This window comes from Chiloscyllium punctatum, unplaced genomic scaffold, assembly GCF_047496795.1.
Source record: "Chiloscyllium punctatum isolate Juve2018m unplaced genomic scaffold, sChiPun1.3 scaffold_168, whole genome shotgun sequence".
In the NCBI taxonomy this organism is placed as follows: Eukaryota; Metazoa; Chordata; class Chondrichthyes; order Orectolobiformes; family Hemiscylliidae; genus Chiloscyllium; species Chiloscyllium punctatum.
The window spans coordinates 1-25244 of NW_027309902.1; positions in this window are offsets into that span (position 1 = coordinate 1).

Genomic DNA, 25244 nt, shown 5'->3' on the forward strand with positions numbered 1-25244 from the left:
CCAGAGGGTGGTGTGCCTGTGGAAGGAGCGAGCAGGATGACCAGACTAGACACAGTATTCCAGAAGAGGTCTCACCAATGTCCTGTACAACCACAACATGATAACCCAATTCCGATACTCAAAGGTCTGTCCTATGAAGACGTGTGTTAAACACCTTCTTAACCACACTATCTATATGATATGCAAATTTTAAAGAATTAAACCTGACGGCCTAGGTTTCTGTACTACAACACTGCCAAAGGCCCTACTTTTAATTGTATAGGTCCTGCTGTTGTTTGATTTACCAAATCCAATACCTCGCATTAATCCAAACTAAACTCCATCTGCCACCCCTCAGCCCAGTGAGTGATATTACTGTCACCTCCCCCTCCCCCTTCAATTTTAAAATGCCCTCCCCCTGTCCAGGAGGCCTGCACACTCCGGCCTTGATTTTCACAAAGACCCTGAGCTTGGTTTGCCTTCTGTGGTTAGGGGGAGGTGGGACAGATTGCAGACACAGTCAGTGGGGAGGAGAGACTGGGCAATAATCAGTGGCCTGGTGTCACTTCATGGTTTTAGGAAAAGGGGAGTCACACGTGAGAGTTGGGTAAGAGTGATCGGTGTTTTGGGGTCAGAAATTAAGCTCTTCCTTCATCTCTGGTGTTCAGTAATAAATATCTATTTGAGACCCTTCATTGGGCAGAGTGTGTCTGCAGGATTTCTTTCCTTAATATTGCAGACTACAGATAATAGCACTTAAAGATGTTCATAGTTAATTGCGATAGCATAGAAATTATACTCAATATCCTACAGTTGAGACAAATATCTTGCATTTGTTTAATAATACAAAGTGTTGTTTGTAATTCAGTAATGGTAACCTGATTCTAATAAATCCACATCAAGCTGAAAGTGGGAACTAAAATGTGACCCAAAATCTGGGTATGGTAGTGTAGTGGGTAGTGTCCCTGTCTCTGAGCCGGGCTCTGGATTTGATTCCAATTCCTGAACTTGTGTGGTAGTGTTCCTAGCTCTGGGCTAGAAGGCCTGGATTCAAGTCCTGCCTGTTGCATAGGTATGTCCCAGCATGTCAGAACAGTCTGATGAACAAACACACAGGAGAATACTGTTCCAGCTTTATGGGTATTGTCGAGTGATGCTAGTGTCCCTTTCTCTGGGCACAAAGGTCTCGGTGTAAAGCGCACAGAAGTGTCTCAGGATATATCTGAACAAACTGATTAAAGTGGATTTAGAATTGTGACTTGATGGAGAAGGAAGAGGTGTCAGTATTGAATTTCAGAATTTAGGCCCAGGATGACTGAAAGTACATCCATCCATGTTGATTGGGGTCACATTTCGCAGCAGTAAAGGTTTATAAAATCAAAATGGCCATAGATAGGGTTAGTAGTCAGGGTTTTTTTCCCCAGGTTAAAACTAGAGGGCTTTGGTGGAAAGTGAGAGGGGAAAGGTTTTGATGAGGCCTAAAGGGCACCATTTCACACAGAGGGTGGTGTGCGTATGGAATGAGCTGCCAGAGGAAGTGGTGGTGGCTGGTACAACTACAGCATGTAGGTACTGAGAGACCTGGTGAGCTTTTCCAGCAATTTCTGTATTTCTTGAAAAAATGCATTCATTTTAACACTGGTATTCTGAATAAATTAAACATTTTTATTTTTTAATGACACAGGGACATATAAACATATCTTCAAATTGACCAAGACCATTTTCTGCTACAGGTATGTCTCTGTACCTGACAGCAGAAATGATGCACCGACATGGAACAGGGAATGTGATGGAGACATAGTTTGGACAATGTACAAGGAGATCTCGCACGGTCCAATTTGGGAGAGGATTATCCTGTGTGATTGAACTCAGAGAGGGAGAAAATGTAATCTGTCTGAGAAGGAATGGCCTATTGCACTCTCTCTCCTTCATTGTTCCTCATCACAGCAATGTGTGCAAGCTAAAAAAACCTCTACAGTCATCGTTACCATTCTTATTTTTATGGAATCCCTGCAGTGTGGAAACATGCCCTTCGACCCAACAAGTCCATAACAACCTTCCCAACCCATTCCCCTATATTTACCCCTGACTATTGCACATAACCTAGAAATCCCTGAACACTATGGACAATTTAGCATGACCAATCCACCGAACCTACACAGTCTGTGGTAGGAAACTGGATCACCCATTAGAAGCTCACACAGACAAGGGGAGAATGTGCAAACTCCACACAGACAGTCACCCAAGGCTGGAATCGACCCCAAGTCCCTGGTGCTGTGAGGCAGCAGTGCTAAGCTTCGTGCTACCCTTTGGATGATCCCGAACCAGAATTCACTGGAATCTACTCACTGCCTAAAGCAAAGGGAATTCAGCCAAATCCAAACTCTCCCAGAATGGAATCCCATTGCTAGCAGCTTGTGTGAGTACAATATCTTCAGAAGCAGAATAACGTTTTGGACAATCTCACAATTATTCCTTTGTCACGGGTTTCAATAATATTTGGACCAAGTTATTTCAAGTTAGAATTGCAGAGATTGTGTGTGTGTGTGTGTGTGTGTGTGTGTGTGTGTGTGTGTGTGTGTGTGTGTGTGTGTGTGTGTGTGTGTGTGTGTGTGTGTGTGTGTGTGTGTGTGTGTGTTTGTGTGTGTGTGTGTGTGTGTGTGTGTGTGTGTGTGTGTGTGTCAGTGTTTTTAGAAAGGGAAATATTGATTATATAATTGCAATACCCAAACAGTTTGCTATTCATCTTTCCATCATAGTTTGAGTAACATTGTTCTGGATTATAAACGTGTTGTTTTAGCAGATTAAAGAAACTAGCCTTACTTGGTTGCTAAAACTGACCCTGACCCAGTCTGAGACCGATATCATCGGCCATTTCACCAACCTGGTTACATTTAATATTTGTTGTGAGCAGTGGAGGAGTGGGACTAGAAAAGGAAACAGTGACCCAAAAGGCCGGGGAACTATAGACCGGTGAGCCTGATGTCAGTGGTGGGTAAGTTGTTGGAGGGGATTCTGAGGGACACGATTTACATGCATTTGGGAAGGCAAGGGCTGATCTGAGTAGACAACGAAGCTTTCTGCATGGGAAATCATGTCTCATTAAATTGGTTGAGTTTTTTGAAGAGGTGACAAAGACGATTGATGAAGGCAATTTGGTAGACATTGTCTATATGGACTTCAGCAAGGTGTTCATTTAAAGAACAAAGACCAAAGAAAATTGACAGCCCAGGAACAGGCCCTTCACCCTCCAAGCCTGAGCCGATCCAAATGTACTGTCTAAATCTGTCGGTCAATTCCTAAGCATCTGTATCCCTCTGCTCCCCACCTACTCATGCATCTGTCCAGACGCATCTTAAATGAATCTACCGTGCCTGCCTCTACCACCTCAGCTGGCAACACGTTCCAAATGCCTACCACCCTCTGTGTGAAGTACTTACCATGTGTATCCCCCTTAAACATTCCACCTCTCACTTTGAAGGCACGACGTCTCGTTATTAAATCCTTCAACCTGGGAAAAAGCTTGTCTCTATCCACCCTGTCCAGATCCTTCATGATTTTGCAAACCTTAATCAGGTCCCCACTCAATCTCCTTTTATCTAGTGAAAATAAACCTAACCTACTCAGCCTCTCTTCACAGCTGGTATTTCATTCTGATTGGTAGACAGATTAGTAAGTTTCAGTTACATAAGATACAGAGGAAGCTAGTCACAATTGGCTTGAAGGAAGAGGGATAGTTTTCAGCCTGGAGGCTTGTGAGCAGCAGTGTGCTGTAAGAATCAGTACTGAGTTCACTGCATTTCATCATTTATGTAAAGGATTTAGATGTGAATATTGGGGCCATAGTTAGTAAATTTACAGATGAAACCAGAAAGATGGTGTAGTAGATTATCTCAGAGTACAACAAGACCACAATTAGATGGGACAAAGGGGCAAGGAGTGACAGATGAAGTTTAATTTAGATAAATACGAGGTTTTGTATTTTGTGAACGCACACCAGGGCAGGAATTATACACTTAATGATAAGGTCCTGGGGTGTGTTGTAGAACAAAGGGACATAGGACTGCAGGTATATTGTTCCTTGAATGTGGACTCGCAGGTAGACAGAGTGGTGCAGAACACATTTGGCACATTTGTCTTAATCAGTCAGAGCATTGAGTATAGGAATTGTGGTGGTATGTTGTATCTATACAGGACGTTGGTGAGGCCACTTTAAGAATACTGCGTACAACTCGGTTTTCTGCAGAAATAACTTACCCAGATGTCCCAGGACTGGAGGTTTGAGCTTTAGGGAGAGGCTGATTAGGTTGAGGTGCTTTCTCCTGGAGTGTCAGAGGCTGAAGGGTGACATTATAGAGGTTTATAAAACCATCAGGGGCATGGATATTCTGAACAGCCACGTTCTGCTCTCCAGGTTAGGGGAGTCCAGAACAAGAGGGCAGAGGTTGGAGGGGAGAGGGCGAATGATTTAGAAGGGACCTGAAGATAAATGTTTCACACAGAGAGTGGTGTGTGTACAGAAAGTGCTGTCAGAGGAAGTGCTGAAGGCGGTTACAATCGCACATTTAAAAAGTATCTGAAAGAGGAGAGATATTTACAAAATGCTGGCAAATGGGACTGGATCAGATTTGATATCTGATCGGAATGAACAGATTGGACTGACAGGTCTGTTTCCGTTCTGCATGACTCTCTGGTTCTATAAGAAGGATGTTGAATAATTCTTAAAGGACCTTTCAAGTGGGAATTCTCTTCAGTGGAAGGTTATCGTTTCTCTATGTTCACATTGATTGAAAGCTGCATCAGTTAAATATTTGACAGAGAATTGAGTCACGGATAATGGGATATAGACAGGAAAGTGGGGCTGAGACCCCAACCTGATCAGCCACAATCTTAGTGCCTGGTGGAGAAGGCTCAAAGTATTTAATGAACCACTCCTGCTCCTCAGTCCCATGTTCCTGTGTTCCATTCAGCCCCTCATACCTGCTAGACAGGGACAGTTGGAGGCCACTTACTCCTATAATCTGGTGCACAGAAACAGAGGAGACCATTCAGCCTCTCAATACTGTCACACATGCTTTGAAGTGATTTGGGAAGTGTAATTTGAAAACCCAGGCTGGGTAAGAAAGAGGCCCCTCATCTCTCTTCACAGAGCTTCCCCTCTCTGCAACTTGTGCTTCATTTGTTGGTCATGTTGTACACCCAGATTCACTGTGAATACAGCCCCCATACCTCAACCAGAGTTGGCTCACAAAATCCTCTGGTCTCCTTGACTGCAATATTCAGTAATTGCACATTCATGAAAATAACACCCACTAACTCTCCAATAACAGAATGTGAGAACATCAGAAACAGGGGTAGGTCGTTCACCCCCCAAGCCTGCCTTGCCCTTCACTAAGATCATGACTGATCTGCTCACTGTCTCAAATTCTCTTTCAAACCCAATTCTTCATAGCCCTCACCTCTCTGTCAGGTCAATATCCATCTAGTTACTCTTCAAATACTTTCAGTCATCTAGCTTCCCGAACACTCTTGAGAACAGAAATCCTGACATTCAATCCCACCTGTTTGAAGAAAACACTTGCTGCTCCTATATCATGGTTTATTGATGTGAACAAAAGAGGTTGAGACAAGGGTTCAGGTAAAAATGACTGGCCCTGATATCAAGGCAGTGGTTGACTTCTGTTGACATCAAGGAGCTGAACAAAACTGGACTTATTGGGAATCAGAGTAACCTCTCCAGTGTTTGGGGTCAAACATGGCACAAAGGAAGATGGTCATCATCTCAGTCCTGGGTCACCTCTGTGGGAAATCCTCAGGGTAAGTTCCTCTTCACAAACAGCTTCAGCTGCTTCATCAATGTCTCCCCACCCCCACCTTTATCACCATAAGATCAGAAGTGGGGATGGTCACCGAAGATGCCACAATGTTCAGAACATTTTGTTCCCCCCTCAGCTCCTGAACTAGTCTGTGTCCGTGTGCAGCAAGACCCAGACTCCATTGAGACTTGTGCTGTTAAAGTATCAGTAACATTCATCTACCAGCGCTGCCTGTCACTGCACATTGCCACAGTAAAATAACAGTTCATTCAGCACCTCACGCTGGTTTCACAGGAATATGAGGAAGTCGTTCAGCCCATTGACACTATTGGAGATGAACAGGGACAGCCCATTCAGTGCCTTCAGCCTATTACTCAGGAAGAGAAGGAGTCTAGTGTGATGGACCACACGAGAGCCCCTCGAAAATATTTGAAGGCGGTCACCTAGACTCTATTTTTTTTATTTTAAAGGGAATATAAAGTGACTGTTCCAGATGCAATGTGACAGATCAAACTACTCGGTGTGAAGCTAAACACTATTTATTGAAACGGGAAAGATAAAATGAATGCAAAGAAAGAGGAATTTAGAAAATCATAATTCCATTAGACAAGTTAACAGAATAACAAATCAAGGAACTATTACTAATGAACTGTACCAATATAGGAAAATCCCCAAAACACAGCCCCTGGCAGAAAGGAAATTTCAGACACAGATCGTCACAAACATTTCTCGAATCTGGGAATTAAAAACAGCACCAAGAGAAAATTCAGAGAGAGTAGCACCCAGGTGATAGTCACTGAAGATTCTGTGCAGACCCCAATAGTTTCTGATGTTACTGAGAAACCAAAACCCAGAGATCCTAACTTGTGAGAGCTGGCCACACCCATTCAGGCTGCATTAAAATAAACCCAAGACCTCCCTAGCTGTTTACTCAGTGGTCTTAACTAACCAGTTTGGTAACGATCATTCAATCTCTCTCTTAAAAGAAACCAGGACAAAATAACCTCTCAAAGCCTGCAGCATCATCACACTTGTCAGTACATCGAGCTGTCAAACAGGAACCAGGGTAACCCAATCAGGGCCTTGGTCCTGTCCAATCGGAAGAGGAAGAAGCCATTCAGACGCTTGAGTCTCTTACACAGGAACAGGAGGAGGCCATTCAGCCCCTAAAGCCACTTCCACAGCAACAGGATAAGGCCATTCAGTTCCTTCAGTCTCTTACACAGGAACAGGAGGAGGCCATTCCCCCCTCAACGCACATGCAAAGGGACAGAATGAGGTAATTGATGCTGATTCCTGATGAATGGCTTATGCCCAAAACGTGGATTCTCCTGCTCCTCGGAGCTGCCTGACCATCTGTGCTTTTCCAGAAATCTACTGTCTACTACAATCTCCAGCATCGGCAGTCCTCACTGTCTCCCAATTGATGCTCCAATATGATGAACAAGTGGAGCAGATGCACATTAGTGCACAGACAGACTGCTCCACGTTGTTCCTCTTGGCTCCGTTGCTCATGATAAACACGTGGGACTTTAACGTGGTTTTCTAGTGTTGAGGAGAGAAGCCATATGTCTTGTGTGAAGTCTCAAGAAGGCACCTTCCATCTCTGAGAAGCCAGCCTTTCTCTATGCAGGGTGGAAGCTGGTGGGAATGGTTACCTGTTTCAGATCGAAGGTATTATGGCTGATGTTGGGGATTGTAAACAACATGGCGTTCAGTACGGGTTCACACGCCAACAGCACAATAACATGGGGAGAGCTAATTTAGGCATATAAACTATTAGGAAAGTCACGTTAGACTGATGAATCGACTCTCTGTGTTCAAATAACGCTGATCTTTCTCATGTTGATCCTGTCGAGTGCACGTCCTGTTCAGTGTAACCTGTGTGCCTTACTCTGTCCAAGTCTATTTCCACCCTCTGATCTGTCTGGCCATGCTTACTATGATCTGGCTCCACTGCTCATAAATAAAGTGTTTCCCTGTACTGAGGTACACGTGGCAATAAATCAGATCAATCAATCCTGAGTAAAGTATGGAATTTCTCACCCTATCAATGTGTCTTTTGGAAATATACCTGCTACACCTCGTGTTTCAGGATCACCATTTCAGATTTTACAGCTCTGCAGATTAAACTCTCAGGTTCTTCAGTCTACCCACATGATACTGCCATCTGTATCTGTGGTAAGGAGATCATTCCTTACAAAGGAGATCAAATCTGTAGAGACTGCCCCAAATGCTCTCTCAGCAAGGCTCTACAACAGCAGGAAGATGGCTTTACTCATGTACTCGAATCATCTTACAATGAAGGACAGCATACCATTGACTGCACCCATTACTTACACAGGGTTTGATTTGGAGCAGTCAGCATAGACTTGTGAGTGGGAGATCATGCTTCCCAAATTTGTTAGAGTTCTTTGATGAAGTGACCAAGAAGGTTTACGAGGACAGAGCTGTAAATTAAGTCTCTATGGATTTCAGTAAGGCCTTTGATAAGGTTCCACATGGCAGGCTGCTCTGGAAGGTTCCATCACGTGGAATGCTGGGGGAACTGTCCAATCGGATACAAAGTTGGGTTGATGGTCGGAAGCAGAGGGTTTAGTGGAAGGATGATGGTCAGACTGAAGGCTGTGTCCATTGCTGTTTGTTATCTATGATTTGGATGAGAATATACAAGGCATGATTAGTAAGTTTGCAGATGACACTAAAATAAGTGGTAGCATGATCAGTGAGGAAGTTTATCAGAAATTGCAGCAGGACCTTAATCAGGTGGGGAATGGGCCGAGAAATGGCAAATGGAATTTAATATAGAAGCGTGAGGTCTTGCATTTTGGAAACTCAAATCAAGGTAGGAGTTTCACGGTGAATGGGAGGGTCTTAAGAGGTGCAGTGGGCAGAGAGACTTTGGTTTTCACGGGCACGGTTCTCTAAGAGTAGAGTCACAGGTTGACAGGGCAGTGAAGAAGGCTTTTGGCACATTGGCCTTCATCAGGCAGGACATTGAGGATAGAAGTTGGGAATTTATGTTGCAGTTACACAGGACTTTGGTAAGGCCGCACTTGGAGTATTGTATTCAGTTTTTATAACCTTGTTATAGGGAGGATGTTATGAAATTAGAAAGAGTGCAGAAGAAATTTACAAAGACGTTGCCAGGACCCAATGGTCTAAGTTATAGGGAGAGGTTGGACAAGCTAGGACCTTTTCTTTAGCATGTAAGAGACTGAGGGAGTCCTTATAGAGCTGTATAAAATCATGAGGGGTATTTTAGGGTTAATGCTCTCAGTCTTTTTCCAAGGTGTACAGAATCGAGGAGTAGAGGGGATAAGTTTAAGGTTAGAGGGGAAGGAATAAAAGGGGACCTGAGTGGCCACTTCTTTACACAGAGGGCTGGTACAGGGATGAGCTGCCAGCAGATGTGGTTGGTGGTGGGGGGCGGGGGGGGGTGGGTGGGTGGTGTACATTAACAACATTAACAACATTTCAATGCATTTGCATAAATATGTCGATAGGAAAGGACTGGAAGGACTTGGGCCAACTGCAGGGAAATGGGGCTCACGTGGATGCACATTTACAAGGTGAAGATGAACCCCTCTGTTAATTAAAACCAAACACCCAGAAAAGCTCGCCTCACCTCGTAATCTGTTAAAACATGAGTGACACCGATCTCCTATATTCCACTATTTAAACAAAAATTAACAAGTTTGTTTCTTAACTTTAATAGTGAACACTAAACAACAACTATTGACAAATACAAGCCCCTCTTTTCTTAGCTACTTAATATCTGACTCCAACTCTGTAAAAATATGCTGTTCCAAAAGCCCACATATAAAACATTACAATCTCGAGAGCACACAGTCTCTATCTTCCCCACTGTGCTCACTCATTCAGCTGCTGATCTCCCCGGGTCATTTTATTATTGCATGTAGGTTTAGATGAACATGTATCATTGATAGAGAGTGTTTGGGATGGCCAGTTAGCACTGCTGCTCTACAGCAGTTGCTCTGCTGTTGGATGGCAGTAGCTCTCCCTGTAGTGTTCAAAATGCTGGGTATGTATACTCCCCATGATATAGTAATTCCCATAATTTGGTTGCTTACCAGGTGTCCAAACAATAATATTCAAATTCCATTGGCTTCTGGTTTACTGAGCGTTATTTAAACTCTTTGGTTGCATTTGAATGGCTGTCAAAACAACAACCAAAACTCAGGTATCCATTTCTCAGCTAATGGTGACATGTGGAACAGTTTGACCTTTAGCTAGCATCTGTGGCTTTAATTTCTATTCGGCAAAACCCGTTCTGTTTTAAAGTACTCTACATGTTTTTGGCTTCACAACATCTCCCCGCTTCAGAAAATAGAGTGAACCAGCAGAATGAAAAGATGACTACATTTCTTCTCCTCTAATTTTAAATCCCAATTTTATGAAATACAAAAGTATTTATCTCAGTTATATCATTCATATTAATTCTGCACACCATTATAACACTGGAATAACACTAAATCTTATCTACACTTTTTCCTTTAAATCCGCGATAACACATCTGCTATCACATTGTAGGAGCCGCAGCATGTACCTTTTGTAAGTTTAAAGTCAGGAAGGTAAAACTCCAATGAAATAGTCTCATAGTCGGGTCTTTAAATATTCCAAAAAATGTGAGAGATTTGTCATTGTCCAAAACCATCTCCGACAATTTGTTTGTCATATACACGTTAAAATATTGTCAGGCCAGTGCGAAACATAATCATTCTTGTTCAATAATGGAGATTTTGTATCTTTGTTCTGGTGGATATTGAGTTTTTTTCGACAAGTAGCCAAATAGCCATTCAGTTCCATCATCATCTTTCTGTATCAATACATCTCCGACCCCGATATCCCGAGCATCAAACACAATTTTCAAAGGGTTTCAGAATATTTGGTGTAGCTAAAACGGGTGCGGTGATTAATCCTGCTTTAAAATTCTCAAATGCCTCCTGGCATTGTTCTGTCCACCACAATTCTGTGTTCTTCTTTAGTAAATCCATCAATGGTGCTGAAGTTTGGAACAAACTTCTGATAGAATCCAATCAGTTCCAAAAATCGAAGCACCTCTTTCTTCGAGGATGGTTGTGTAAATCCCTCAAAGCCCTTCGACTTTGTGTTCCATGGGGTCAACCTCCCATGGCCAATGTAATGTCCCAAGAACGTCACCTCTGCCTTCGCGAATTCTGTTTTCTTTAAGTTTATTACCAAGTTTGCTTCTTGTTCAACATGATCTGTCAACTGTAACATGTGAGCTTTTAATCACTTGCTAAATATCACCACATCATACAGATAAACTACACAATTTGTTCATCTGGCCACAGCTCTGTTCCTGAGTCATAAATGTGTCTGGAGCATTATTCATCCATATAAAATACTCGATAAACTTTTTGTCATCTCCAGTATCTTTACTAGATAGCTGAACTGACTCCACATTTTTTTTAATTTGAAAGGGGCCACCAAACCTGGCTTTGAAGGGATTACCAACCCCTGGTGGCAATACTAATACGTCATCCCCACGGGAAATCCGCAAAGTTTCAGAGTTTTTATCTGCCACCTGCTTCATTCTATGTTGTGCTCTTCAGATACTATTCAGATATAGTATTTAGCAAACTCACCTACTCCATCTACTCTCTCCTTCACCTCACACACAGAATCCAAGTGTGAGATTTCCGACTTCGGTCCTGTCAATTTATATTTAATTAATTTCAAAGGACCTCTCACTTCATGTACGAATATTAACTCAAAGGAAGTAAAGTGAGTAGATTTATTTGGGGCATCTCTAATGGCAAACAATATAATGGGACACCTTTATTCCAATCATTCGTGTAATCATAACAGTACGCTGTTAACATGGTCTTCAGCGTCTGATGCTAACTTTCCAAGACTCCCTGGTATTCAGGATGGGACGCACTTGATTTAAACTGCTGTATGCCTAAGCTATCCATGACTTCCTTAAACAGCTGAGCGGTAAAATGAGATCTTTCGTCTGACTCAATCTTACTGCCTAGCCCACAGCGAGTAAAGAAAGCTACCAACCCCTCCACCTCCCTTTTTATCTTAACATTCCGTAATGGAATTGCCTCTGGAAATCTGGTGGACATTTTCATTATGGTCAGCAAATATAGTTTTCCACTTCTATGTTAGGAAGTGAAGCTACACAATTAATCATAACCCACGTGAAATGTTCTTCGAATGCAGTAATTGGCACGAAAGGTGCTGGTTTTATTACTGCCTGTTACTTACCTACCATTTGGGAAGTATGTCACGTACAAAAAAAACCACGTCCTTGTGCATTCCAGGCCAGTGGAAATGCTTCTGTACCTTAGCCTGAGTCTTCTGTACACCTAAGTGACCGCCTGCAGTTCGTTTATGAGCTACCCGTAACACTGTACGTTGCTGCAAACACAATGTGGTGCCCTTCGGCCCATTTCCCTTCTGCAGTAACCTATCGGGGTCTCCATTTTAATTTTATGATTCTATCTTTAAGTTAATAACATTCAACAATATATTCTGATTCCTTTTCTGTGTGTGTGCATGTGTATGTGTGTGTGAATGTGTGTGTATATATCTGTTGTAAGTCCATTAGTCTTTCTGGACTAAACCCCTCTGCCTGATCCTCTGCCTGTTCAGGTTTATCCTGCACCGTGACATCAAACAGGGGGTCAGGTCACCGAGCATCAACTCCTTTGTCTTTTTCTTTCGGTTTTACTTCCTGCTGTAACTTATGACAGTGGGATCTTGTTACTACACACTCTGGAAGGATTCCTCGGTATTTTTCTTTTAACACCCCAATTCCTTAGACTTCTGTTGGCTTCTCCACCACAAGGGGTGCGTCTCCCACCTCGCCTCCTGCTAAATCGTTCACAAGAACAAACTGTATTCCTGGAACTGACACTCTGTTACTCACTGTCACTGTTACTTCCCTAATCTTGATTTGGCATTCCATCCTGATGTAACACAAGGGAATGATTAATTTCTGTCCCCATTCCATAAATTAACACACTCTTGATTAACATGCCAGAAAGAGTGAAAAAATCTTTCATCTCTTCCTATTAGAGGGTGAGAGAAAGTGAGGGTTGCAGATGCTGGAGATGAGAGTTGTAAAGTGTGGGGCTGGAAAAGCACAGCATGTCGGCAGCATCCGAGGGGCAGGAGCGTTAACGTTTCAGTCATAAATGCTTCATCAGGAAAATAGGATGTAAGGGAGGGGCAAAGAGGTTGAGAAATAAATAGGAGGGTGGGGTGGAGCTGGGTGGAAGGGAGCTTGGAAGGCGATAGGTAGATGCAGGTGGGGTGTGATGGTGATAGGTTGGACAGGAGGGTGATAGGACTCCTATCGGTGGGAGGACAGCTGGAACCCTCAAACTGTACAGCATCAAAGTTGACTTCACCAAATTCCAAATCTCCCCTCCACCAACCTCTCCCAGATCCAAACGTTCAACCGAGCACTGCCCTCTTGAACTGCCCTAACTAGCCATCTTCCTTCCCACCTAACGACTCCACCCTCCCCTCCAACATATCACTATTACTCCCACCTACATCTTCTCATTGCCTTCCCAATGACCCTCCCACCAGCCCAGCTGCTCCCCTCGTATTTATCTTTCAGCTCCATTTTCCCCCCACCACATTCCTGACGATGGGTTTCTGCCCGATATTCGATTGTCCTGCTGTCTGGATGCTGCCTGATCTGTTGTGCTTTTCTGGCGCCTCACTTCTCAACTATTACAGACTGAGCAGATCCCACATCTCACAAAATTATAACTTCTTGTCCTTCTCCCCCTGTTCTTTCTGAGTAAACTTTATCTACAGAGGTGAATTCTTTAGAGAGATCAGGCACTACCTCCATACCCAGCCCTTGCCTCGGCTGTGCACTCTCCTGCAGCTCCTCGGCTCCACTTGGGGTCTCCTTTACCAGTTTCACTAATGCCACTGGGCTTAGCCTCTTCTACCACATCTTTCCCCAAAGTGTCTTCCTTTAACGCCCAGCATGATGTGTCCCAGCTTACTGCAGTGAAAACAACTTTTCCCAGTGCCCTTCTTAAATCATCAGCACTGTCATTTTATGTTTTCCACTCCCTTATAGTGAGAACACCTGTTTTCCACTCCCTTTCACCACCTTTCAACCCCCTTGGGCTTCTTTCTTCACCTGTGGTAAAGTATTGTGCGCTACTGTTCGCTTTGTAATGTGTGATCTTCCCTTCTCCCAATTTCTATCCCTCACAGGATGCAACTCCTGCCAGAAGCTAAATATCATCTCATGCCCCAGTGCATATTTACCTGCCCTTTCTGCCGTGCTTCTCACTTCTTGAACTTTCGGTACATTCACATGAATTCTTACTATCTCTGGAAGTGAGTCTTTTAACTTCTCCAGCAAATTAATCTCCCTTCAAGCCTCACAGGTCTTATCCATTTTTAAGGCCAGCACCCACCTGTCAAAATGACTGGTAACTTCTTTCAAACTCAATATAAGTCTGACCTGGTTCCGTCTCTATTTTTCTGAACTTCTGTCTATATGCTTCTAGTACCAATTCATAACCAATCAAAATAGCCAATTTGACATCTTGATAATCTCTTGATCCCTCATCTGATAGCGCTGCACATACCTCACCAGCTGTGCCCACCAGCTTAGTCTGAACTAGCATTAGCCACAAGTTCACTGGACACGTCATCTGCCTAGCCATTTTTTCAAATGAAATAAAAAAGGTTTTGACATTTTTGTCACCGAAATATGGCAAGTTATTAACATAGTTGTATACATCCCTATGTTCTCCCTTCATCTCCATCCTGTTAACTTAACTTGCTTGTCTAATTCCCAACTTCTGCATTTCAAATCCTCTCTCTCTTTCTTTTTCTTCTCTTTCTCTTTCTTCTCTCTATTTCCTTCCCTTTAGTTATTTTCTATCTCCAGTTGCCACATTTGCAATTTAAGTTTTTTCTAACTCCACTGCAGTTCCCTATTTCTCTGATACATCAAAGTGCTTAACCAACTCCATTACAATTTCAGCTTCCCTTTTCTCCCTGGTTAAACCCAATTCCAACCTATTTGCTAATTCTAAAAAATGTCCTCCTTCTGTCTTTCTAAACTTCCTTGGAAAATTTGGGAACCTCTTTAGTAATGTTAAAAGCCATTTCCCTCACTTTTGATTTACTCAACCACAAGTAACAAAATTAAACGAATTTTCCCACTGGTTTTATTTGAAGATCAAAGTCACTAATTCCAATGAGTTGGAATTTGCTGGGACCTGTTGTATCTCAAATTTGTTCAAGTCGGTCCAAGTGCCACACGGCAAGGCCCCAAACTGTCATGACATCAATGTCGCACCCCTCTGTTAATTAAAATCACACACCTAGAAAAGCTCACCTCACATCATAATCTGTTAAAACGTGAGCGACAGAGAACTCCTAAATTCCACTAATAAACAACAAATAACAATTCATATCTGTGCAATTTAGCTCGCTGAGCTTGAAGGTTTGTTTTCAGAAGTTTCGTCACCATGACTAGGTGACATCATCAGTGAGAGTATCTGCTGACGCTCTGGTGGTATGTCCCACCTCTCTATTTAGAGGTTGTTGGTTTCTTAAAGTGGGTGATGTCATTTCCGGTTATTTTAACAAGAAAATGTAGACAGGATCTAAATTGATGTGTCTATTGATGGACTTCTGGTTAGAACGTCATTCCTCTAAGAAGGTCCTTGCATGTCTTAGTATGTGTGTGTGCTTTGTCCCAGTCAAAGTGGTGCCTTTCTTTGTCTGTATGTATGGAACATAGTGATCGTGCGTCATGTCTTTTGGTGGCCAGTTGGTGTTCATGTATCCTCATAACACGACAACAGGACAGTTTCAATGTTCGAAAAGTGATTTTATACACACTGTTTAATCAATGTTTGTGTGAAGTTAAGTAGCATTTTTCACACGTGCACAACACATTGTAAATGAACAACAGAAACACAGTTAATGAAAAATGATGCACATGATGTATAAAATTGATAAAACATTAAAACATGATTTGATCCTCTCAACGTTCCCTCCTTTTCTGGAATTCCCTACTCTACTCTCTCATTCTTACCAGGATGAGTGCTCCAAATTTTTGATTCTAGTGTCCCAAATTATTTCAGTTAATCCCCTTCAATATATTGGCCTGTTGGGTTCTTTCCAAAGCTAGTGTCTGTCATATCATGGGAGATAAATATTCTGGCATCAGACTCAGCATTTGAACATATTACTCTGTTGTACACGCACTGTACCAAGGACCACAGCACACAGGCATTGCCAAACCATTGGGGAATGTTCATCTACTTCTTTCGATCATGTAGTTTTCTCATTTTCCACATCTCCTGATCTATATCCTCTCTCTCGTTCTCCCTTTGCATCTAGTTAAGAAATCCACCAATTATTCTTCGTGTCCCATCTCCCAAAACCACTTCTTTCAGTTTATATCTAACGCTCTCTTCAAGATGTAATGTGGTTATAATTAAGCAATGTAACTACAAAGACATGCGGGAGGAGCTGGCCAGAGTTAATTGGAAGGGGAGCAGAGCAGCAAAGACCATGGAGCAGCAATGGGACCAGGTTCTGGGGATAATTCGGAAGATAATACCAGAAATTCAACCCCAAGAAGATGAAACATACTCATGGGAGAACAAGGCAGCCATCAGTGATAAGGCATCAAACCAAAAGATAAAACATACAATGTGGTGAAGATGATTGGGAATCCAGAGAATTCGTTGCCTCTGAAACTACATAACGCTGGCATCACTGACACGACAGAGCTCTTAATCATGGTCAGGGAGAGAAACAGAGGAAACACATTCACTTTAAACACAGAAGATGGTATTTCTCAAGGAAAAGGATTCAGGTGAATTAAACATTTGCATTAAGATCAGTTAAATGCTTTTGTGGAATGTGTCAGATTGGAAGCAAGACCCGGGGAGACAGACCCTCAGCAGAATGAGAGTTTGAAAATGAAAGTATTTCCACATCAGAAACCAGGTTAGGTCACTGAGTGCAGGGCTGATGGGTGAATGGGTCTCAGTGAGACTTGGGGAACAGACAGCAGAATTGCATTGCAGATATTGCAGCTCGAAACTGCATATTCATGTAGTGCTGTAGACCACAGCAGCAGGAGAAGCAGACCTTCATTCAACCACAACCTGTAACTTTTTGCCAGGGTAACACTCCCGTCTGTCATTACCATCAACACCATCTATGGCTCAGTGATGAGTGTGGGTGAACATGTCAGAGTCAGATTCACATGAACTTGAACCTGATGCTAACTCATTAAAGCTACCAGACTTGACCAACAGATCTGAACGAAGCCCTGCAGTCCTGTCACGTTCAGTTATAAAATGGATATGGACGATTAAACAAATGACTGGAGGAGAGGGCTCCACAAACATTCCCATCCTAAATAATGGAACAGACCTGCACATCAGTGTAAAAGAGAAGGGTGTTTTATCTGCACCATCTTCTGCCAGAAGTATTGAGTCGATGATACACCTCACCCTCATCACGATGCCCACAGAATCACAGATGTCAGTTTTCAACCAATTTCAATTGCTGCACGTGACATGAAGAAACAGCTGAACAGAGTAGATATGACACAGGCAATGAGCCCTGACACCATTTCTGCAATAGGACTGAAGACTTGTGCTGCACAACAAGCTGTGTCCCTGGGGAAACTGTTTCATTCCAGTTCCAACTCCGAAATCTCCCTGGCAGTGTGGAAAATTACTCAGCTATGTCCCGCTCCCTAAAAGGGGAATAATTACAATCTGACCAATTACCACCCCCTCAGACCCATCACGACAGTCAAATTGGTGGGAGTTCTTTTTGACAGAGCTGGCAAACAGCAGAGAAATAACCAGCTCAGTGTGGTTTCCGATAGGTCCCCATGTGGAGATGGTGCTGTTGTGGAAATGTCACTGGATTACTAATCCAGACCAGGCTAATGCTCTGGCAGAGGGTGGAAGTTAAAAACAATTAATAAAATATCACGAACTAAAATCTGGTGTCAGGCATAGTGACCTTGAAGCCAACATCGATTGTAAACAGAATTTACTTCTCCAAAGTACTTTTAGGAAGTGAATCTCCCATGATTTCCTGGGCTGGCCTAAAACTGACTCCAAAGACCCTGACATGTGATAAACATTTCAATGGTCTCTGAAACGGTCAAGCAAAGCACTCATTTGTATCAAACTACTCCGAGGTCTGAAAGGATGAAACCGGACAGAACACCCGGCCTCTGCATCAGTGTCGGAAACGGGAATGAGAACACAGTCCTGTCGACTCTGCAGAGACCTCCTTCCTAACATCTGAGAGCTTGTGACAATATTCACAGAGCATTCCTACAGACTGCATAGAAACAGCGGGAAAGGAGTAGGTCATTCAACACATTGAGCCTCCCCCATTCTAGTTCATGGAAAAAGTCTCCTCAATGCACTTACCCCACACGATATACATATCTGTTAACGTGAGTAACCTTGGGAAGCTATAAAATAAGTGGTGCAGCAGTACGTTTGGTCCATCGAGTTTGCTATCCAATTCATTGTAATGATGGTTGGCCCTTCATTTCCACACCGTACTCCTGCTCTCCCACCATCCCTTTACTGTCTCTAAATCCTTATCTATAATCAATGTCTGGGTTTCCAGGTGCGAGCAAATTCCCCAGGTTCACCAGTCAGTGAGTGCAGACATTTATTCTCATCTCAATGCAGAGTGACCTGCTTCCAATCTGACTCACCCTGTTAGAGTTTTGTATATTTCACTGAGATCTCCACTCATTTTCCTAAACACCGTGGAATACTTATCCAGTCTTCCTAATCTCTGCTCGTCATCCCAGAGATCAGTCTGGTCATCCTTCACTGCTCTCCATCAATGTCAGGTTTGCCCTTTATTAGGTAAGGAGACCAAAACTACACACAATTTTGCACAATGTTCGGGATGATAGCTCACCAGGCCCTGTACAGCTGCAGTAAGACGCCCTTACTTCTGGACTCACATCCCCCTGAAATGAAGGTCAACACATCATTTATCTTCATCACTGCTTTCTGTTTCTGCAATATTGTTTTCAGCATCTGGTGTACAGGGAGATGCGGATCCTTTTTAATGTTACAGCTCCCCACTTGGTGGGTCCGTGTTCACTGGGCAGCGTGCCAATCTCCATGCCCAGTATTGTCATCTGGTTGCAGAACTCACTGCACTGCATGGGCCTCAGAGGTTTATGCAGAAGGAAAAAACAAACAGGAGCATACGTCCCTTTGTAGATCAACATGTTTCAACCAATCCCTTTCAAATGGTAGGCTAACAATTTATCGTTTCCATCAAAGGGTACACCGTCTCCTCTATCCACAGTGTTCTCCATCTGTCACGTATTTACCCATTCCCTCCACTTGTCTTCATCTTCTTGGTGCTTTTTTACATCCTCCTCACCCATTCACAATCCCACATCCGTTAGTGCTGTCAGCAGGCTGGGATATATTGTATCTGATTCCAGTAACCAAATGTTTAAAGGGCATTGTAAACAGCTGGGCCCCAAGCACCGGTCCCTGCGACACCTCAACAACCGTCCTCTGTTAATTTCTATTTATTTATTTCGTGAATCTGGGTGTCACTGGCTGGGCCAGCATTTATTGCCCGTCCCTAGTTGCCCTTGAGAAGGTGGTGGTGAGCTGCCTTGTTGAACGCTGCAGTCCACCTGCTGTGGTTGACCTCCAATGCCATTAGGGAGGGAATCCCAGGATTCTGACCCAGTGGCTGTGAAGGAGCGGTGATATATTTCCAAGTCAGGATGGTGAATGGCTTGGAGGGAACCTGAAGATGATGGTATTTCCATACATCTGTAGCCCTTGTCCTTCTAGATAGACATGGGAGCTGGGAAGTTGGTCTCTGAGGATCTTTGGTGAATCATTTCATTGCAGCATGTAGATAGTAAAACACTGCTGCTGCTGCTGAGCGTTGATGGTGGAGCATTGTGGATGAATGGACAGTCAAACTGGCTGCTTTGTCCTGGATGGTGTAAAGCTTCTTGAGTGTTGTTGGGGCTGCACTCATCCAGACAAATTGGGAGTCTTTCATCACACTTCTGACTTAAGCATTGTAGATGATGGACAGACGTTTGGAAGTCAGGATGTGAGTTACTCGCCGCAGTATTCTTAGATTCTAATCTGCTGTAATAGTGACTGTGTTTATGTGGCGAGACCAGTGAGTTTCTGAGCAATGATTACCCACCAGGACTTTGATACTGGAGGATTCAGTGATAGTAACACCATTGAATGCCAAGGGGCAGGTTAGATTGTATTTTATTGGTGATGGTCATGGTCTGGCATTTGCATGGCCTGAATATTAATTGCTACTTGTCAGCCTGGATACTGTCCAGATCTTGTCGCATTTGGACATAGACTGCTTCAGTATCTGAGGAGCCACAAATGTTGCAGAACATTGTACAATCATTGGCGAACATCCCCACTGCTGACCTTAAAATGGAGGGAAGGTCATTAATGAAGGAACCTTGAAGAAGTTTTCGGTCACTGCCCGAGGGACTCCTACAGACTTGTCCTGGAGCTGAGTTGACTGACCTTTATCAACCATGACCACCTTCCTCCGTGTCAGGTATGATTCTAACCAGCGGGGAGTTTGCCCCAGATACCCATTGATTCCAGTGTTGGCAAAGCCCCTTGATACCACACTTGGGCGAAGACAGCCTTGATTTAAAGGGCTATCACCCTCACCCCACCTGTGGAATTCAGCTCTTTTGTCCATGTTTGAACCACGGTAATGAGCTCAGGAGCTGAGTGGCCCTGGAGGAGCCCAAACTGGGCGCCATTGACCAGGGTATTGCTGAGCAGGTGCTGCTTAAAAACACTGAGACCTTCCACCACTTTACTGATGATCGAGAGGAGACTGATGCGGTGGTATTGGCCGGATTGGATTTGTTCTGCTTTTTACATACAGGAGCAATGATTACTTGGGGTAATTTTCCAAGTAACCAGGAAAAGCCATTGTTGTAACTGTATTGAAATAGTTTGGCTAGGGGAGTGGCAAGTTATGTAGCACAGGTTTTCAGTTCTATTGACCTAATGGTGTCAGATTATGCACCTTTTGGAGTATCCAGTATCTGTAATCGTTTCTGGATATCGAGTGGACTGAATCGAATTGGCTGATGACTGGTAACTGAATTGCTGAGGACCACTGTAGGAGGCTGAAATGGATCATCCACTCAGCATTTCTGACTGAAGATTGGTGCGAATGCATCAGCCTTATCTTGTACACTGAAGTGCTGGGCTCTTCCATCATAGAGGAAGGGGTTATTTGTGGAATCTCTTCCTCCAGTGAATTGTTTTTTGTCCCCAGCGTTTCTCGGCTAGATGTGGAAGGACTGCAGAGCTTAGATCTGATCATTTGCTGTGGGATCACTTAGCTGTGTCTATCACTTACTGCTTATGCTGTTTAGCGCACAAGTAGTCCTGATTGGTGGCTTCCCCAGGCTGACACCCCATTATCAGGTATGCCTGGTGCAGCTCCTGCCATCCTGCACACTCCACTGAACCAATGTTGATCCTCTAGATTGATGGCAATTGTTGCGAGGGGGATATGCGGGAGGCCATGAGGTTATGCGGGAGTAAAACTTGGCTGCTATTGATGACTCATGACACCTTATGGACATCCAGATTTGAGCTGCTAGATCTGTTCGAAGTCTGCCCTGTTTAGCAACGTGATAGTACCACCCAAAATAGTGGAGGTTATTCTCAATGTGCAGGTGTGATTTTGTCTCCACAATCACTATGTGGTGGTCTCTCTTACCGATCATGTCATGGACAGATACTTCTGTAACTGGCAGATTAGTAAGGCTGTGTTCAAGTATATATTTTCCTCTTGTTGGTTCTTTCCCCACCTGCTGCAGAACCAGTCGAGCAGTTATATCCTTTGGGGCCTGGCCAGCTCGATCAGTAATGCTGTCGCTGAGATACTCTTGCTCGTGAACATTGAAATCCCCCACCCAGAGCAGATCTTGCACCCGTGCTACCCTCAGTGCTTCCTCCAAGTTTTGGTCAGCATGGAGGAGTACTGATTCATCAGTTGCGAGAGGCTGGTACATGGTAATCAGCAGGAGGTTTCCTTTCCCATGTGCAAAGTAATGCCATGAGACTTCATGGGATACAGAGTCACTGTTGAGGACTCCAAGAGCAATTCCCTTCTAACTGTATCCCACTGTGCCGCCACTTCTGCTGTGTCCGTCCTGTTGATAAGACAGGAGATATTCGGGGTAGGTAATGGGGTGTCTGCGATATAGTCATACTCACAGAATCATACCTTACAGACAATGTCAGGCTGTTGTTTGACGAGTCTGTTTATTTCTACTCACCGTTTCCTGCCAGCTGTCCCATTCTGGAAACATAGCCATATATTAGCCCCCAATCCACTCAGATTTGATTTTGCAAATTGGGCTTGGAGCTTTACCAAAATCTTTCTAAAAGTCCACATGTTTTACATCCATTGTTTCTCTTTCATTCATCTCCCATTCTGTTTCTCAAACATAATTCCCATTTCATAAATCTACGTCAGTGTTGCCTATGACCATCACTTTCAGCCACAATAATTTCTCCTCAACCATTTACTTACTATGTTCTATGTTCAATGTACTCTATCATTTTCCTCCACCAGACTTGGTTTTCCTTGTATTGTTTGAAAGTTCTGTGAAGACAGAACTGAAGTAGTGGCTTCATAGTTCTGCCATTTCCCTGTTTCCCATTCTCTATTCTCTGGTTTCAAACTGTAAGGAAACTGCACTTGTTTTCTCATATTTCTCACATTGACATAATTTAACCAGCTATTACAGTTCACTCTTTTAACCCTTGTGAAAAACTCTTCAGAAAGCCATCAATTCCTGCCTTAGACTGCTCAATAATTGACCTTACACACCATACACTCACAGGAGCACAGACTCTGTGCCAACAGAAATACAGCACAATCTATATTAGTCCCACTTTCCTACACCAGGCCCATAGCCTGGAATGTTATGACACTTCCACGTGATCGTCCAAATACTTTTTAATGATTGTGAGGTTACCCGTGATAATCCCCCTTCTCAGGAAGTAATCCCAGAACCCCACATCCTCAAGGTTAAAAAAATATTTAAATCCTCTCTGAACCTCAAACTTTTCACTTTAAAAGTGTGCTCATTTGTTCTTGACCCTCTGACTAAAAGGAACAGCTGCTGTCTTTCCACCCTGTCCATGTCCCTCATAATCTTATCCTTCTGAATCCCTGACCCCTCAGCTTTCTCTGCTCCAAAGAAAACAACCCGAGCTTATCCAGCCTATCTCCATAGCTGATATGCTCCATCCCAGGGAACATCCTGGTGAATCACCTCTGCACCCTCTCCAGTACAATCACATCTTTCCTGGAATGTGGCTCCCAGAGCTACATACAGTACTCCAAAGCCCTGTATTGCTCTTATAATCTACTCCTGATTAGGAAATGCTACACCCAAGGTCCAATTCTTAACTAGTCCATTAACCTGTCCAGTCACATTCAGGGATGTGTGGAGAAGCACACCCTGAGGTTCCCAGTGTGCTGCCATTCATTGAGTCCTCCCCTGTCTGGTTCCTTCTCCCAAAGTGCATCAGCTCATATTTATCAGGGTTACATTCCATCTGCCATTCATTTGCCCATCTGACCAATCATCTGCATCTTCCTGTAACTTAAGGCCTTCCTCCTCACTGCGAACCATCCGGTCAATCTTAATGTCAAACATACAGTTACTTATCACACCTCCCCCACTCTCCACCTAGCCCTCTCCACATTCACATCTTTTTTTATGAATAACACAAACAATAAGGGACATAGCACTGATCCCTGTGGTACACCAGGGGACACTGGTCTCCAGTCACACAAACAGCCTTCTCCCACCACCCTCTGCCTGCTGCCATTAAGACATTTCTCCTTGTAACCTGTCAAGGTATCCTTCATATTGTGAGATTTTACATTATTTCTCAGTATCCCGGCTGGAAATTTGTCAGAGACCTTCTTACAAAACTAAACAATCGACCTCCTCAAACTAATTCAATCAAATCCATTGGATGCGACTTCCTTCTGATAAAGTCACGATGATTATCTCTGATCAAACCTTGTGACTCTGATTGGAATTCGATTTTCTCCTTCCCTATTTTATCCTGTAGTTTCCTTAACAGTGATCTAATACTCACTCGTCTATAGTTCCCTTGTCTATCTCTCCCACCCTTACTGTGAAGTGGAATCGTATTCGCAGTCCTCCAGTTCTCTGGCACCTCCCCTATGATCAGATTCTAATTAAAATATTCAATCAGGGTCATTCCTCCCTTGACCCCAACAGCCGCCTGTGATACAACTCTTTCAGACATGGAGATTGGTCCTAATTTGTACAGAACAAAGCCTCAAATCCCTACTCGTATTTTACATCAATCTGTTCAAGAGTTGTCCAGTCCATCTTCTTGAATTCTGTACCTGCATCCTCCTTCTCCCAAGTAAAATAGATGTGAAGGTCTCATGTTACAATCCATCAATATTCTCCCGCTTGACACACAGAATGCCCCTTTGGTTTCTAATGAACACTGACTCTTTGCTGATTATTCTGTTTGACTTGTCCGTGTAGAATATCGTGGGATTCTCCCAGATCTCGCCTACTTGTACTTCCTCATGTCCCTCTGTTATTCAGTCCTTTCGATGTTTCTAAGATTCACTAGGATCACCTCTCATGTTTCGAAACTTCAGATTACAGGCTGAGTTACCCCGTCAGACAACCTTGCCAACTTAGGGGTTAATGTGGAGAATAGCTTTTGCAGTTCCTCTGTAGTCAGTATATTCTTTCTTAGATTGGGAATCCGAAGGATACACAATATTCGAAGTGTAGTCTCATTAACACTCGATGCAACTGGTGTACGACATCCTCTATCTTCCAATTACATTCACATGAATGTAAACCTAATTTTTCTTTCCCATTTGCATATGTTCTTCCTAATACCTCTCAGTTTAACTTTTCTTATGAGCTCAGTGTGTGAGTTCTTTTAAAAAGCTCATGAATATCCAACTATACATTCTCCATTTGTTGTTCATTGCCTATGTCCACAAGAATCATCTTCAAACCATTCCAAAAAAATGTTTGCCACTGCTGGTTTTCCATTCATCGGTGCATTCTCACACTCCCCAGTTATGTTTTTACCTTCTAAATATCTAGTAGCATGTGCTTTGTAATCGAGTCCAAGAGATACCTGACTGCGGATGACAGGTGAACTGGTCTGTAGTTTACCATTCTCCAAATTCATCTCTCCTTAAACTGTTGGATAATATTTATAACCTTTGCCTTATCCAGATTGGATAAATGCATTTCGGGAATGTGTTGGAAAATAAAGTGAAAATCCGCGATGCAATCAACATGTCTGTTGCTGCTTCCTCTGA